The sequence below is a fragment of the Aplysia californica genome, unplaced genomic scaffold (genome assembly GCF_000002075.1).
Source record: "Aplysia californica isolate F4 #8 unplaced genomic scaffold, AplCal3.0 scaffold00919, whole genome shotgun sequence".
Taxonomy (NCBI): domain Eukaryota; kingdom Metazoa; phylum Mollusca; class Gastropoda; order Aplysiida; family Aplysiidae; genus Aplysia; species Aplysia californica.
This window is the reverse complement of record NW_004798189.1, coordinates 45,805-56,428: the sequence shown is the minus strand read 5'-3', so window position 1 is coordinate 56,428 and position 10,624 is coordinate 45,805.

The window sequence follows — 10,624 nt, the reverse complement described above, 5'->3', positions numbered from 1 at the left end:
AGAGAGAGAGAGAGAGAGAGGGAGAGAGAGATAGAGAGATAGAGAGGTGTGGTGGGGGAGAGAGGGAAGTAACGAAGGAAAGAAAATCGAGTCTGAGTATTTTCACTAGATATTACGAGGTATAGCATAGGTGTCGTTAGCATTGCGCATAAGACCGTTTGGATACTTTTTCCACTAGACAAAAAAACAAACAAGTTAGTGTTTGTTGTATTGTTCCTCTCAGGGATCATGAAAAACAAGTAAATTGTAAGCCTTGACCATAGCATAAAAGTGCATTTTGGTGGTGTTGAAAGGTGCATCTAAGACAGAGCTTTGAGAGGGAGTAAAATTCCAAAATCTCAAAATCGGACTTACGTGTACTGCTTTCGACAGCGACGATAGGCTCTGGGTGTTCTTTTAAACTCACTGTTTAAAAAATACACCCACAACCAATGAGCGGGTGTTTTGAGGGAAAATGTTATAATCTCTGGCCATTATCCAGTAGCTGTAAAACGTTCCTGCCAACATGTTTTGTTATTTATAACATGACACTTGGATTTCCGAAACGTTCACAGCTAAACGCACTGTAAAACATGTTCAAATGTTGATTATTTATTATTGTTCACCGAAAGTGGATTTGCGAGTTCCTTCCTCTCCGCTGTAACTTCGATTTCAGCCAAAGGCTTACAGTTAGTTTGTGTAAGAAATGCAATGAGCTGTTTGCATCGATCTGTTGTCACACGACTTTTCACTTTTTAGTTGCTGTTTTCTTGCTTTAAAAAGGAGAACAAAATAACATGAATTTGCTCCATTAGTTGCCAACACAAGGTGTGTGTGTGTAGCCGCTCAAAAAGAAACTAGATTCTAAATGTATCATAATTTGTTAAAGAGTTGTGTTGGGTTTTTTTTAAATCCGGAGGCCATTTGTTCTGAAATCCTGGTAAACCTAGAAAAGGTGTTACACACTACCAAAAACTCTTACTTTTAAAAGACAATATTTCAAAGTACGTTTTATTATACTGCTTTTGTGTAATAGAACTACATGAGATATTCTGAATTTCTAGAATTTCCTTATGTGGAATGTGCAAGAACAAATATAACAAACAAAACAAATTGTGCTGATGTGATAATTTGTGAACTACCTTACCCCGTACAGTGGCCATCTAAACCTGTACCCAGCTGCCGTATAAGCTGAGACTTACATCGTGTAAAACATCAGTAATACGAAAAATCTTCTGGGAAATAACAGAAATCGTTTATTTATTATGTTTTCCAAAACATATTTTCAGGCGTGTTTTTGAAAAACAAAACGGTAGTACTGTGACTCTTCAGCTGTGATCGGACAGTGTAGTGTTTAGACAATTTTTTGTGAAATCCACCGCTACACCACTCCTGTCATTCTGCGGACCAACCGGGATTTGCAAATTCGAAGCTGACTGGAAAAACATAGCAGCATAACTGATTACTTCAACAGTACTGTATGCTGACTATTGTTTGGAGAGCTATTAATTCGTTTTGGACTGTGTGTTTGCTACTATACAGGAAAAACCAAAACACGGGGATACTCTAAGAGTTTAATTAAACCGTACACCGACAGTACCTTTTAAGGGTTTCGCCTGTCCTTTGAATAAAGGAATCCCACCAAATTCTAGAAAACACGAGAGAGCTCAAGTGAGCACGAGAGTGAGAGAGAGACAGAGAGAGAGCAAGAGAGCACAAGAGAACACGAGAGACCACCAGAGCGTATCAGAGAACACCAGAGAGCTCCAGAGAGCACCACGGAGCACCACGGATCACCAAAGAGCACCAAAAACCCCACGATAGCAGTTGTTTATCTAGATCTGAGTGGAGATCGCCCAAGACATGAGCATGGCCCTCGGCTCCATATTTCAATTGGCCAACAGGCTTGGTCCAGAACTCCAAAAGGCCATGAAACACGTCAACGTGTGTGGCAGCCACAGACATTTCTGGTGAGTACTTGCATGTCATTACGTTCTTTGCACGTCTTACAGTGTGTGAGCTTGTTCGTATTTTGGGCTACTTATGCCCTTTATGACATAGCATACCGCCATTTGTATCCAAACAACTTTTCTCAATTGTGAAAAAGAAATAATACAGTTATAAATGCATTAGAAATTGAAATTCTCATAATTTATTTATCGGAGGCAATATGATTTTCTTTTGATATTTTAAAACGCATAATTCCGACAAATGAATCAGTTCCGTATTTAAATTTAAAATGCAAATTAAATAATCGCAGTTTTAACTACCGTATGCCATTAAAGCAAAACCTTTAAGAAATGACCTTAGAAAATGTGTTGGCCTGGGTTTCTTTTTTGGAAACAAGACTGAGCAAATACATACCATACATTGTGTGTGTTTGCATGTGCGCGTGCTTGTGTATGTGTGTTTGTGTGAGTACGTGTATGTGTGTCTGTGTGTGTGCTTGTGTGTGTGTGTGTATGTGTGTGAGTGTGTGTGTGTGTGTGTGTGTGTGTGTGTGTGTGTGTGAGTGAGTGTGTGTGTGTGTCTGAAAGAGACAGGGAAGTAGAGCGAGAAAGAAAGAAAGAGAGAGAGAGAGAGAGAGAGAGAGAGAGAGAGAGAGAGAGAGAGAGAGAGAGAGAGAGAGAGAGAGAGAGAGAGAGAGAGGGGTGGGGGTGGAGGAGAACACGTAAGGGTGTATACATTACGTATGTGCGGGCCAGTGTGTGTATTTAGATTGTGTATGTTGTCCACACACTCAAATTGCTACTAAGACTTCATTCTTCACCACAGGAATTCGTTGGTTTCTCAAATATTGATATGCGCTATGAAAATTATATATTAATGTGTTGTTTATATTCTGTTATAATCCGTCTCTGGCTTTGACCCTTCATTTAGCAATAATTAATTGTGTAGTGTTGTGGGGGTTTCTTTGTGTTTAATATTCTATAGGTAAATTAACACGAAAAAGGACATTCTTTGGCCGCTTCTTTAGATGAAATAGTATGCATCTTTTCTCTATAGTGGTTCTTGTAGTTGTGGTGTTCTGTTGTTGTTGTTGTTGTTGTTGTTATTACTGTTTTTATTGTTTCTGCTGATATTAACATTGTTGTAGTAATTATTGTCATTGGTTTTGGTGAATTGATGACGAGGGCCTTCCCACGTTTAAGCAATATTATTGTTCACCCTTCTGACTGTCTGCGAAGGGAAATCCTCTCTGCCTTGCAATGGATAGAGCACTTACATAGTATCGCCATCGAGCTGTTTACATTGTGCATATTTCAGAAATCAAAAATTTACTTGAGAGAGGGGAAAAGAACTATTTCATCGTTTTAACAATTATTATTAATTGTACTAACATTCTTTTCTTGAATTTTTCTACATTTCGAATTTGAATTTCTGCAAAATACTTTTTGAGAACATACCGCCGATAACATAGATTGAAAAACTATAATAATGTTGTTGTTGTTTTTTAAACTTGGGCTTCGTACACAATGAGAGAGCTGGCTGACGATGCTATACATGTTTAGAGAGATAGTTTGAGCCACGAGTAATTATAGTACTGTATGTTTGAAAAAAAAGAGGACCCACTTAAAGGATTGGAATTTTTAAAACTTGATATTTTTTTAAATAGTTGGATTGATTTACCTCATATTTACGGACTTGCTGTCTGCATGGTTGAATGTTGTTTGTTCAAAGTTTTGTTGAAACTAGCTCGAAGACAACTGAGTCATTGCCCTTTAAATGGGTGGGGTTTTTTTAAAGATACTCGGTATTAGCCCCTTGACTTGACTTAGACTGAGTCACGGCCTGCCCACCTGGTACTGACTATAAGGCCTCTTTTATATTGCTAATTGCCTTTCCTTGATGAATATTATTATACAGCGCTCACTTTCGCTTTGGTTGTGCTTCAATGCCAAACGTTGGCCCATTCTGATCATCACAATTTCACATCTACATTTTCTGACCAAAAGTTACATAAACTCTCCCTTCCTACTCTGTTTCTTTACTTGCAATGTTCATAACGCAGTTTTTGTCGTTGTCGTCTTCATCAACCCCATCGTCGTCATTGTAATAGCTGTTGTGAATATGTAACTCTCCTTTGACTCGCACTAGATGATAAAGAAGGACTCATGCTATAACACGACCTGTGACAATGAATCCAAGCTCTGTGCTGTAAGTGTAAGACACAATCTAGAACACTGGTCTCAAATTCAAATTACCTGGAGGCTGCTGTAGGTACAGCCCGGGGGGGGATCCTTTTTCGCATCGAGTGTTCAACAAAACAAAAGGTTTCACGAATTCTCTTAAAATTACGACTGATGCAGTTTTCTTAATCTTTATATAAAGTTGTCCTCAGTACCAGCGGTTCTGTAGTGAACCGTATATGTGATTAGAACCAACAATTCAGGGTAGCTCCTAGACACAAATGTGCCTGTGAGAAAAACATGCGGGCCTCTCTGACAATAAAAAGTACACTTTGATATCAAGTAGGTGCCACAGAATATCGTCCTAGGGTACAGGCCTCAATTGATCCACTGGCTGCTTTAGTCCTTATCTCTCCTTCTTTTTGTATTTGTTACTCACTTATAACACCTCTAATCTTCTGAACTTATTTGACCTTTTTGTGTGAAAAACTCTCACTAAAGCGAACAGTTTGGTAGATGGAAATGCAGATATTATCTTTAAGCAGGAATCAAACCTTCGTCCTGTGTTCCGAAAGCAAAAATATCGAAACATTATATACTTCTAGAGATGGATTTGACTTACTGTTCCACGTTTGTGTATTTGAGAAATCATCCCATTTTGTGAGTAAGAATGCAGATTGGCTAAATTGAATAATCTTAACAGCTAGGCAACAAGAAGATAACTGTTATTTATCCTAACAGAAATGTGGATCATTGTGGAAGGTATATGCTATCAGATCACACAACACCATTCCAAATGATGCAGATAAATAAGATACGGCCCTTTTAGTAAAAGGACTATCCGCTATTTCACGAATTTAAGTACTCCATAATGAAAAGACTACATGCTTCTTTCGCAATTTGAAATGCTCTTGAAAACAATGATATCCGCTATTTTTGCAAAATTGAGTTATCTTTTATTGAAGAGCTACCCTCAGTTTTCACAGTTTCCACGAAATGTGGAAGACATTCTTTGTGCCGTCTCTCTATAATATACAAGATCAGTGACTTTCTAAGGATAAAATCCTACTAGTTTTGGTGACTGGTAGGTCGTACTTTTAAAGAATTTTCTGTTATTTCTGTCTGTGTGACTTTGCCTTTCACCGCGCATATGGATTGCCGTCATTGTACTGATGTGCTTCTCCTCACTCGAAACCAAAAAAAAGGATACCAATTTATCCTGTGATGAAATGTTTGTGGGTGTTGGGAGCTCTTCCATATCTTTTCTGTTCTTTGCGAAATGAAACTACCACCCTTGTGACACAGCGACCTACAACGCAATAAAGAAATATAAATAATAATAGCATCTCCGTTTGGAAAAAAATATGGTGGCTTGAATTATATATCTTTTTCGCTCACTGGGTCATTGCCCGTTATATGATAGTGAAGCTGTTCGAGTTGCACAGAAATATATTCATAAATAGATGAATTTCACGTTTTTTACTCCCTCGGAAATTTGTTTTACAATGGTGAACACTCATACACAAATGCATTAATCCGTAAATGCGCACATGCATACAGACTCTAATAATACCGACTATCACAAACATAGACAATCCACGAGTGGGGAGTTGGGGTGGGGGCCTCAAGTGGTCTAGAGTTACGGTGTTCGCCTCTGACTCAATAGGTCTCTGGTTCGAAACCTGATAGCAAGGAAACATTTTCTTCTCAAAAAAAGGTTTTCCTTTCACCTTATTTCCTGCTCTGCAAACATGTTCTGTCGTCTGTTTTCGACTTCACTCTCCCCCCCCCCCCCCCCCCTCTTTCTCTGGGTTCCTGACTCTTTCTGCAGCCGTTCTACCATTACCCCGTGGCTTCTTCTTACTGCATGCTGTCTTTCATCCAAACCCCTGATTTTAGAGTAGGTAAGATCTAACACCTAGCCTTCTCGGATAAGGGCAAAAATCTCGGTGGTTCTGTGTGCAAGTGGCGCACGTTAAAGATCCCTTGGTGGTCCTAAATCGATCAGAGTAGGCCTCAGCCGAAACCCTGGCAAAATTCAAAATTAATTCCGGCCAAACTGAAAATGCTTAATATGCCCCGCGCGCATTTATAACCTTATGCAGTTGCGATCGCCGTAAAACACTTAGATCTGGGCACTTAAAAAAATAAAACCGACAATCCACACACCATTGCAGATCTCCACTGTACATCGCCCTTGTTTGTGAGCAAGGATTATATCACGTCTTGCTCAAGGACACAACGTCAGAGACCATCCACCTAAACGCCGTGTCGCCGACACTAGCTTAATATAACACGACGCTACCTCAGAATTTAAAAAAAAATAATTTTGTTCTATCTGACATTTTTCGCTGGTTTGAGTTACTAAGATCATGAGGTTAGAAACCAAATTTTCGATCTGCTCTATCAAAATGGTAAGATTATTCGGAGTCATTTTCAAGATATTCAAAGAATTGCATTCGAAAAAGTTGGGCATAATTTGAAATATAAAATCTTTGACGTCAGATTTCTCAATATTAGGTACTGGGAAGATAGAACTTGTTAATTCTGAGGTAGCGAATAGCGTGGTCCTGGCTGAGCTCACTAACCACTCATTCACTGGAGACACCAACGACAGAATCTTTCCGGAGGGATTTATCCCATTCAGCCACAGGCGGCCCTGACTTACAGTTAGTCTTGATTATATCTTGTTATGTTAACTCTTTCTATACAGAAATCAATCCGCCCCTTGTTTGCTGCTAGTTTTATCATCAACGTTTTCAGCATTCTAACAAACTGCAACTATGCATTCATTGCACACAATTTGCCATCGTCCGCTTTCTGTTCTGGTATCAAAATGAAAGAACATTCAACTTCCCTGTAACCGCGCTCCTATTTTAACTTTTGGGTATAAAATAAACAACAAACTGAGTAGAAATGAATAGTCCGAGCAGTAAACACACGGGTGAATTGTGAATAAGATGAAATTGTTCAGGATTGGTAGATTTTTGTTTTGCCTGTAAAGAACCAGGCGATTCCGCGAGCAATCAGAACTGATTGGCCGTACACTAAGAGTTAAGGGGAGGTGGAGGAGGGGGGGAGGAGGGGATGGGTATAATATTTACAATACGGAGATTACAATACTATTGTATAGCATCGACCTTGTTGCCCCTGCCATGCTATGCCAGAGCTCTCCTACGTGACCGATATCTCCATCCAGAAGATGTAATCAAGTAGATGGGAGGGTATTTGGCTCAGAGAATAAATAAGAGAACGGGAAGCACTGAGGTGACGGTGACATACGAGTCCCTTCAGGACTGGTAATTATGATATTTGTGGAATGGCACGGTGGAATCATGCGATCGTCAGTTTTGGGGCATAAAATAGTTACGGAGTTATTGGTATTATCTTATTGAGTGTTCATTGGTCTTGTTTGTGATGAAACCGTACCTAACCTTATTTAACAAAAATTGAGGTAACTGCGATTGAAGGTGGTGGTGGGTCGTCTGGTGTCTGAGATTATAGTAGTGAGAAAGCGCCCTCCAAGGCCTGGTGACTTCTAAAGCCTGGGTGTCCTTAAAAACTGTCAAAGTACAGCTTTAGATCTTTGGTCAACGCATTTCAGTGAGATCCACATGTGTTTTTAAATGGACATTAAAGGCGTCGAGCCAAGAAATAAATCGATTTTAAAAAATACCCCAACAGGCTGGGAAATGACGGTTTCTTCGATTTCATTATTGTGACGAGCGTCTGATTCCACCGCGATGCGACAAACAATGATATGTCAACGTTAGCATGAATCATGCTTGCCTTTAGCGGTATGTTGTGTTGCGCTAATTGGAAACACGGCCTTCCACAAAAGATTATAAAAGAGTTTCGTCTGTGCTGTAATGGTTGGGCGTGGGGTATCAACTTAATTGCACAGGAGGGACAAACTAATAAACACGTATAGGTTTCAGAACGGTCTGGATCAACACTCATTGAGCAGTGGAAAAGCAAACCTTTTTAAAACAATAATGTAAATTAAAACAGACACACAACGTTAAAATAATTACAAAACAAGGCTTTCCAATTATCTCTCTTAACCCAGTTTGTCGGAGCTGGATGTTGCTAGGAATCTTTTCCTGACAACAGCTTCGTATATCCTTGAAGTAAAGTTCTGTGATATGGAGATTCTCAGGATGGATTGCCTAAAATTCTCTCGCAGGCCGGATATAATTAATCGTTCGCCGAGCCGGAAGTGACCCGCTGGCCTTGAGCTAGACACCTGCTGCAGGTTAGGCTCTTTGCCTCTCAAGCTAGAAAGTGAGTTCGATTGCTTGAGGACATTTATTTAATTGAGAATTTTTATTATTAGGATTTTGTATAATTTATTATACTATTTACGTTTTTCTACGGTAGAACGGAGTCTTAACCTTAACATGGGTGGCCAAAGAAACAAAAAAGTATGGCAAATATTAATTTGGAGCTGGTGGTGTTGTTGCAGCTATTAATTTGCACTTTTATGTCCCACTAGATGTAGATTGTAAAATATTTAATTTCTTCTTGAAATCCATGCAAATTGACCTAAATAAATACCTCCCCAAAAAAAATAATTTTAAAAAATAATTTTTTTTTAAAATGAATAAAATCTGCAAGTTAAATAAGCCGTGTGGCTTTTCCTTCTAGTGTCCTTGTGAATTCCCACCAATCTCCGGTTGTTTGGAACGAAGGTGGAAAAAGAGCTATTGACATAATGTATCTCTACATCAGACGTTTTGCCACGGGCATTATCCAGAAGCTCCACAGCGTCCTTGAACACGGAAAATAAAAACTGTGACGTAATACCCCGGCTTTTGGAATTTCCCAACCTTGTAATCTTTCTTAAAGCATTCATCTTTCCTGTGTTAAATCAAAGATCGTTCATAACAAGATAGTTCACTCGGCGGCCAAAAAGGTGTCCACGGAATTTCGTGCATTGCTTCAGATGGCGCTGCAGTCTTTCTTTTGAAGCTCTCTTTCGTTTCTCCAGAAGAAAAATAGGAATAACACGGCTTGTTAGTTTCACTTAAATCTTATTGTTTTTCACACAAGTAAGGTGGCTCTGTTCGCAAAGGCGGCGATTTTTCGAAGAGGGCGCCACGGGATTTTGAGGACACTTTTTTAAATGACCCAACAAAGAGAGGAGTGAATTATCTTGTTAAGTACGATCTTTGGTTAAATGAACATTGTAGTCGATGGTATTGAATCAGGCACTCGCCATTTTATTGTTGTTGACATTTAGCGTTATTGAATTGTCTTAAACCTGTTCATTTGTCTTACTTTTGATTAAAAAGTTCTCGTAAATATTGAAAAAACGTCGAGATGTTTGCGATTGAAGGAGAGGAGGTCAGGCTGAAGGGCTAGAACCCAGATGGCTGCTGGATTGGAAAAGAAAAGTGAAGTAAAGAAAAGTAAGGAAAGGAGGTGGGGTCGCCAGGTGTTAGAGATGAAATTAGATAGAAAATTGCCGCCAACGTTTGGCAAAACTTTAGTGTCCTTGGCAACTGTAAATTTACTCTTTTTTTTAGCAAATGGTCAAGGCTTTTAGTAACATTAGAACAGAAAATTGTTTTAAAATTAATTTAAAAAGTGTAAGCCAAAAGTAAAGAAAACGTGAAACCAATTGCTCAAAGGGCGGAACAATGTCAATGTCCCCAATTTAATTAATTTGACAAGATCCTGGTTTGACCATAATAATATGACATTAGTAAATCACCACCTATATTCTCTGGAAACTATGGCGTAGCTTTTCACAGACACAAATCACCTCGATATTGCTTCACATTGTTATTATGGTGTCAGAGTTCGTGGTTAAAAGGTGAACTCAATTTTGTAATTGTTCTTGTTAGGCCTTTCTCTTAAATTCCATCGTAAATAAACATACAAAAATGTTGGTATCATACCGAATTGTGACTAAATGTCACAAGTTCTGAAAATGAATCTGCTTTTTTATCTTGATCTTGTGTTCATAGTGGAGACCTTCTGGCTGCTAATGGGACCTGTCTGAAATTAACGTTCTCAGAAATCCACCCCTTAGTTAGAGTGTTTTTGCTTCAAAGGGAGTAAAACCTATACAAATATCAAATCAGTCGCACTTTCTGTACCTCTTTCATCCCGCCATCTCTCTTTCTTTCTCTCTCTCTCTCTCTCTCTCTCTCTCTCTCTCTCTCTCTTTCTCTCTCTCTCAGACCTATTCTTTTTAAACTCGTTAGTATTCCATTCGGTGCAGAGTTAAGGCCCACTTCCTGTTTTAGCTTTCAACTGGACCAAGAAAAGCTTGCAGCTTTCAATAGGACGGCAAATCGAGTGCCATTTTGTACAACACTGGCAACAACTCACAAAATCCTGGCCAGTGTTCTTGCGGTCATTTTACACAAAATATCAGCAGATGTTTTTATGCGGATATTCAGTATGCATATGAGTTTATTATATGACTTCCGAGATCCCCTAAACCCAATTTGATACTGTAAAGGTCATGTTAAAAGAGCACTTAGTGTGTGGGAAAGCTATGCTTA